Genomic DNA, 6,112 nt, shown 5'->3' with positions numbered 1-6,112 from the left:
TGGCATTCTCTCTAACCTAGCATTTCGCATCCCTGCATGTAGAATCATATTGCATTGCATCCTCCCAAATTGCGTAGCATTTCCATTTTCATGGAGCATTACGCCATTGAAAAATTCAAACATACGCATGTAAAGCATAAGGCATTCTCGGTATCCCAAGTGATAAGCCAGAAGTTGTTTCTAGTACTCAGACTGAAGATTGTTCATGACTTATTTTTATTATTCCCAGCAGGGGTCGTTGGCCCACACGCTGCCTCAATTATCATTTTCCCTATTTCTGCCGATGCTGACAGGCATAAAAGTTTCCGGTATTCAGATTGAAGTGGCATTCAGGCCAGTTTTCCAATGTTCATATCGAAGAAATTTACGACGTTCAGGTCGACGCAACTTGTGGCATTCAGGCCAAGTTTCCGGTATTCAGACCGAAGTGGCATTCAACCCAGTTTTCCGATGTTCAGATCGAAGAAGTTTCCGACGTTCAGGTCGACGCAACTTGTGGCATTCAGGCCAAGTTTCCGGTATTCAGACCGAAGTGGCATTCAGGCCAGTTTTCCGATATTCAGATCGAAGAAGTTTCCAACGTTCAGGTCGACACAACTTGTGGCATTCAGGCCAAGTTTCCGGTATTCAGACCGAAGTGGCATTCAGGCCAGTTTTCCGATGTTCAGATCGAAGAAGTTTCCGACATTCAGGTCGATGCAACTTGTGGCATTCAGGCCAAGTTTCCGGTATTTAGACCGAAGTGGCATTCAGGCCAGTTTCCCGGTGTTCAAACCGATGTTTGATAATCAAGTATCGTCCGATGCTCAGATCGAAGTCATTTCCAGTATTCAGATTGATGAGCGGCATTCAGGCCATGGTTATTTCTGTGTTACCATTTATTTTGGTATTTAGGCTACCATTCCTTGTTTCGGTGTTCAGACCGACTCTCACCAAACCAGATGGATTCTTTTTCAAGACCACCTCTTGGCCGATTCTGACAGGCATTGTTACTTCATTTTTTCACTTCAGTGTAAATTTTCGGGCTTTTATCGTATTCAATCACTTGATACCTCGAAAGTGCGAAAGCCGTTGCTATCTTCCTTTCGGTTTTCTAGTTGATTGAATAAGGGCAGCTGTAATACCCCAAAATTTACCCTTCATTTTTCCTGGAAGCATGGGATTATGTTTTACACTTCATTAGCATCATATTAGGTCATACTCATTGCATACTGCATTAGTGACATGGAGATCAGGTTTTGATCGATCACTCCTTAACAGAAGGAGCCCACACAAAGCAAGATTGAGAATTGGACTTCATTTTCTAAGTATACAAATCTCAAGGGTCTCAGGGGGGTCCAAGCATCTTATTATGGTCTTGAGTTCATCAGTGAAGGATTCAAAGCTATCAGAGTGTTCATCTGGATTTAATCAAAAATTAGGGTTTCATGGCTACCTAAAACAGACAATGTTTGGTTGGAAGTAGAGGAGCTCATCCGTGTCATGATTATAGAGGCATCTTGGCCTAGGAAGATTCACAATTATCTCAGAAAGATCCATTGCCAATCAGTGCAATCAGTTCCTGATCATTTTGCCCTAAAACTAGGGTTTAGTATAAAATCAGTTCATTTCTGATTCTTTGGGTGAAACTATTTTCCATGGCCCTCCATATGTCCACAAGGGTCTACATACAAAAAAAATCAGCTCTTTATTTGAGCTAGAAGTGCTTCAATTGATCAATGGAATCGGGAATCAGACAGTTTGGGAAAAGTCAACTATGGGACCAAAAAAGTCAACTCCTGACATTTTGAGAGTGGAATCTTAAAATCCATGCCTAGGAGATCCTACATGTGAAATTTGATCAAGGTTGGATCATGGATTCATCATTTAATCAGCTTTTTAGAAAAGTTACTTAATTTGGAAATGGTTGACTTTCCATTTAGGGCAAGTTTTCATGATCGTTGCACTCACTTTAAGCCCATTTTGCATCAAGATAAAAGCTCCATTTGAAATTTTCTCCAACATGAAAGTTGTTCCTCTTGTTCCAAGATTTCTAGAAATATAAAGTTTGCTCCATTTGGATTAGAATTGAGAAAGTTATGCCTAGTCAAAGTGAGACATTTTTTGAGGACACTTAGAAAAATTTCTAAGTCCAAAATCTTCAAAATTTGTCAAGACTTCTTGGCCAGTTTTGTTGCACTTCAAGGCATTATTTGAAAATACTTTCTTCACAAAATTGTACCTTGCCATGTCCTCTTTCACATCCTTTTGGAATCATCTCATTTGGATCCATGGTTTGAGAGATACATTCATTTAAAGTGGGCACCATGACTTGATTTTCTAGGCAGATTTTGGGCCTGGCTAGCCCAATCAGATTTTCTAAGCATGCTGCACAAACCAGTCACGTTTTTTACCTCTTTTGGCCATACATTGGACATTCATTCACTTAAGTTTGGCCCAAAATAACAATATTTTACACCTCATTTCACACTTTTATTCTTATGGATAAATCACTTATTAAAAAGCCCATGAGAACACCTAATCCACCCTATTTAAGAACCTGAAACCCTAACCCTTTAAGGAGCATTGGAATTTCGTGGCAAGGAGGCAAAGCTTTATCACATATCAGATTTCATTCCACTTCTATTTTCCATTAGGTAATCATCTCTTCCATGGCCATGTTTTGATATATCTGCGCTTGCTTACCATGTTCATCAGCATTAATCCTTCCATTTTCATATTTCTTTTTCTTATTTAAAATATTTTCTTCGTCCATAAAATTATCCAAAAATATTTTTCACTTTTCTTAACGTTTTATTTAATTTTATATAATTTTTATTTTCGTATTTTTTTAATATTAATATTTTATTTTAATTATTTATTCTAACTGGTCTATTTTAACACACTTTTTTTTATTGATTTTATTTTGATGACTTAAAATTATTGTTAGCATTTGATTTTTGGGATGAAGGTTGACCACTGACTCATGGTCAACCTGACCTTTTCTTGGAATTTTATTTCACATTTTCAATTTATTTCTAACCTAGTCTCATTAATTGACTTTTGGTTTGACCTCTGTTTTATTTTAATTAATTTATGTACCAATTTTCGTTTTTTTTAAAATCTTTTTGGGGGATGATGATGTCCTGACACCACCTTATTTAGGTTAATTTTTCATAATTTTCTTGATTAATTTACTATTTATTCTTGATTTATTTCTAACCTAGTCTCATTAAGTGACTTTTGGTTTGACCTATGTTTTATTTTAATTAATTTATGTACCAATTTTCGTTATTTTCAAAATCTTTTTAAGGGATGGTGATTTCCTGACCCCACTTCATTTATTTTAATTTTTCATAATTTTCTTGATTAATTTGCTATTTATTTGTTATTTTTTTAAGTTGACTTGAATTTTCAGTTGACTTCTTTATGATCGATGTTTGACTTAGGGATTGCTTATGGAAATTGAAGATATATTTTGATCCTCCCTTGTTCATATCATATGCCATGTATTAGAGGCCTTTTACCTTGATTTTATTTGGTCCTTACCTCATTTCCTGATTAAATTATTCAGTGGACCCTTCGTGTGTATATTTTCATCTGTTTTATTCATCTGTTGTCTTTTATACTTGTTTCTCTCATTCATGCTTTCTATTGCTTGATTATTTAACATGTTCATACTCCCATGCATTATTTAAATACTCCATTATTTGATTCTTTGGTTTGATTATATATTGTTTATTTATCCGATCTGATTGATAACTGTTGGTTACTTGTATGATGTATGAGGCATATATTCTTATTGTTTGTTTGCCATGAACAATCCCCATTCATAACAAATGTACCCCTCTCCCATAAAGTGTATAATATTTATTTCTTTATTTCTTTAGTCACATGTTAATACAAGAATTAAAACGAACATCCGATAACCATTTCAAAATAAGATCAAAAGTTCGATCCAACGTCGAGTAATCATTTTCAAAACTTAACAGAACCAGCACGTATTCATCCATCCTCTTGTAAGTCGATTGCCTCAGGCATCACCATCTACCTGTAAGTCGGTTGCCTCCGGCATCGCCGTCTACCCTTATCCGTAACTCCTCTCCGCACTCCATCCGTCGACTCTTGTTCCGTTTAGGTAGCACCCATTAGGTAGAACTCTTTGTATGATAACATATGTAGAATTCCCCTATTCTTTGCATGCTAACATTAGGTAGATGTTCCCCTTTGTAAATCCTAACACATAGGTCCATATTGCATGACAACTCTAGAGCAGAGCTTCCCCACTTTTAGACCTTCCGTGCATCTCCGATCTTGTGGAATGTCAGTCCGTTCTATTGCAAAGAGGTAACTGCCTAAGACTCGATTCAACAAGTTGCGACACCTACTGCTAGGACGTTGAACACACTGCCCACCCTCCTTTGACACAATTGGTGTCCTCTCTTGTAAGTCCATGTTCAGATGGTAATCCTTAACCCCTAGTTAGCCGAACTACGTTTTGCTCTGATTCTCATTCTAAATGAGATACGTAGGCATAAGACGCGACGTCTTACCAAGCACACTTCTCTTTAACCCATAGGTAGCCGAGCTACGAAGACTCTGATTCTCATACTCAGATGAGATACGTAGGCAGTGGATGCGACATCCTTGCGAGTCATTTTCTTTTAACCTTCCTTTTAGTAAATAGTACTTTAGATATACCTACACCCTTTAGACTAGAACAACACTTATGAAAAGGGCTCCCTAGGAGTACCTAGGATGTTTTGGGTGCTTAAAACCTTCCCATTGCATAACCAACCCCCTTACCCAGATCTCTGACATTTTTACTAGTTTTTGATTCGATAAAACTTTTAGGTTTTTTGTTCGCTTTCTAACCATTCCTTTGGATAAATAGAAGTGCGGTGGCGACTCGACTTGTATGGTTTACCTTGGATTTAGTCAATATCTCTAATGGTAACGAATACCCCGCTACAGAGACATGAAGGAATTCCACGAAAATAAATCAATGAAAAGACTCAAGCTGACGCAGAGATGCATGTATTGGTGAATATGCCAATACAGCAAAACTATCCTCAAAGGATACTTCGGATAAAAATCCGGACTCAGACCGGGATGTCCACAAAGGACCCAACTGATGAGGAAAACAACGAGATATTACCGGTTATTGGGTAATAAACTCAAAGAGATATGGTATCAAACACCGGTTACTGGGTGAGGGAACAACATGCTCTGGGAGAAAGAAATATCTAAGACCGGTATAAGGGTGAGAGATATCAATCATACAAAATATCTGAGGAGGACCTAAAAGGCACATCTCCATTCAGAAAAATCTGACTCCACATGGGACAAAAAAGTCATAATAGGGAGCAGAAGGAAGGAACACCTAGGATACCGGTTACTGGGCATATAATAGGTGACCAACCAGGCGTGAATTGGGAACAAATCCAAGACACTCATCATCCGAAAGGAGGGCTGAAAAAGCAGACTCGACTTACAGGATGGGCATTCGATTCCATAAGGAAATACGAATCTTACTCAACTAGGGAAGAACAAAGACTTCAACTGAAGAGCGCATGAGATATATTATCTATTACCGTCAGAACATAGATAACATACTCGCATGGAAGATTATCCACAACCAGTTACTGGGTTAATAAAGGATAAATCATCCGAAAAGAAAGGACATCGGGATACCGGTTACAGGGTATAAAATGATGACCAATCAAAAGGAGAAACAATCATTATCGAACAAGGGTAAAATGAAAGATGACTCGCGGGGGATGAATTGGCTGACAACAACAATCATCCAAGAGATATATCACCGGATATTGGATGGTATACTAAAAACAAAGGAATATCAATACCGAATATTGGATAAAGATAACCAACAAAGAGGGGATTACATCTACCGGTTACTGGGTAGAAAACCACAGAAATAGGACTTACAACTACCGGTTACTGGGTAGAAGGCCACATAAATAGGACTTACAACTACCGGTTACTGAGTAAAAGGCCACAAAAATCCGTTGGGCAAAGGATGAGCAATTACTGGTTACTGAGCAATTGAACAACTAATCCACAGGAAACTGCAGGGAAATAACAAGAAAAGAGTCAATCCAGGAACAAACTAGAA

The sequence above is a fragment of the Lathyrus oleraceus genome, chromosome 5 (genome assembly GCF_024323335.1).
Source record: "Lathyrus oleraceus cultivar Zhongwan6 chromosome 5, CAAS_Psat_ZW6_1.0, whole genome shotgun sequence".
Taxonomy (NCBI): domain Eukaryota; kingdom Viridiplantae; phylum Streptophyta; class Magnoliopsida; order Fabales; family Fabaceae; genus Lathyrus; species Lathyrus oleraceus.
The sequence above is the reverse complement of the archived record's forward strand: the minus strand, read 5'-3'. Positions refer to the sequence as shown.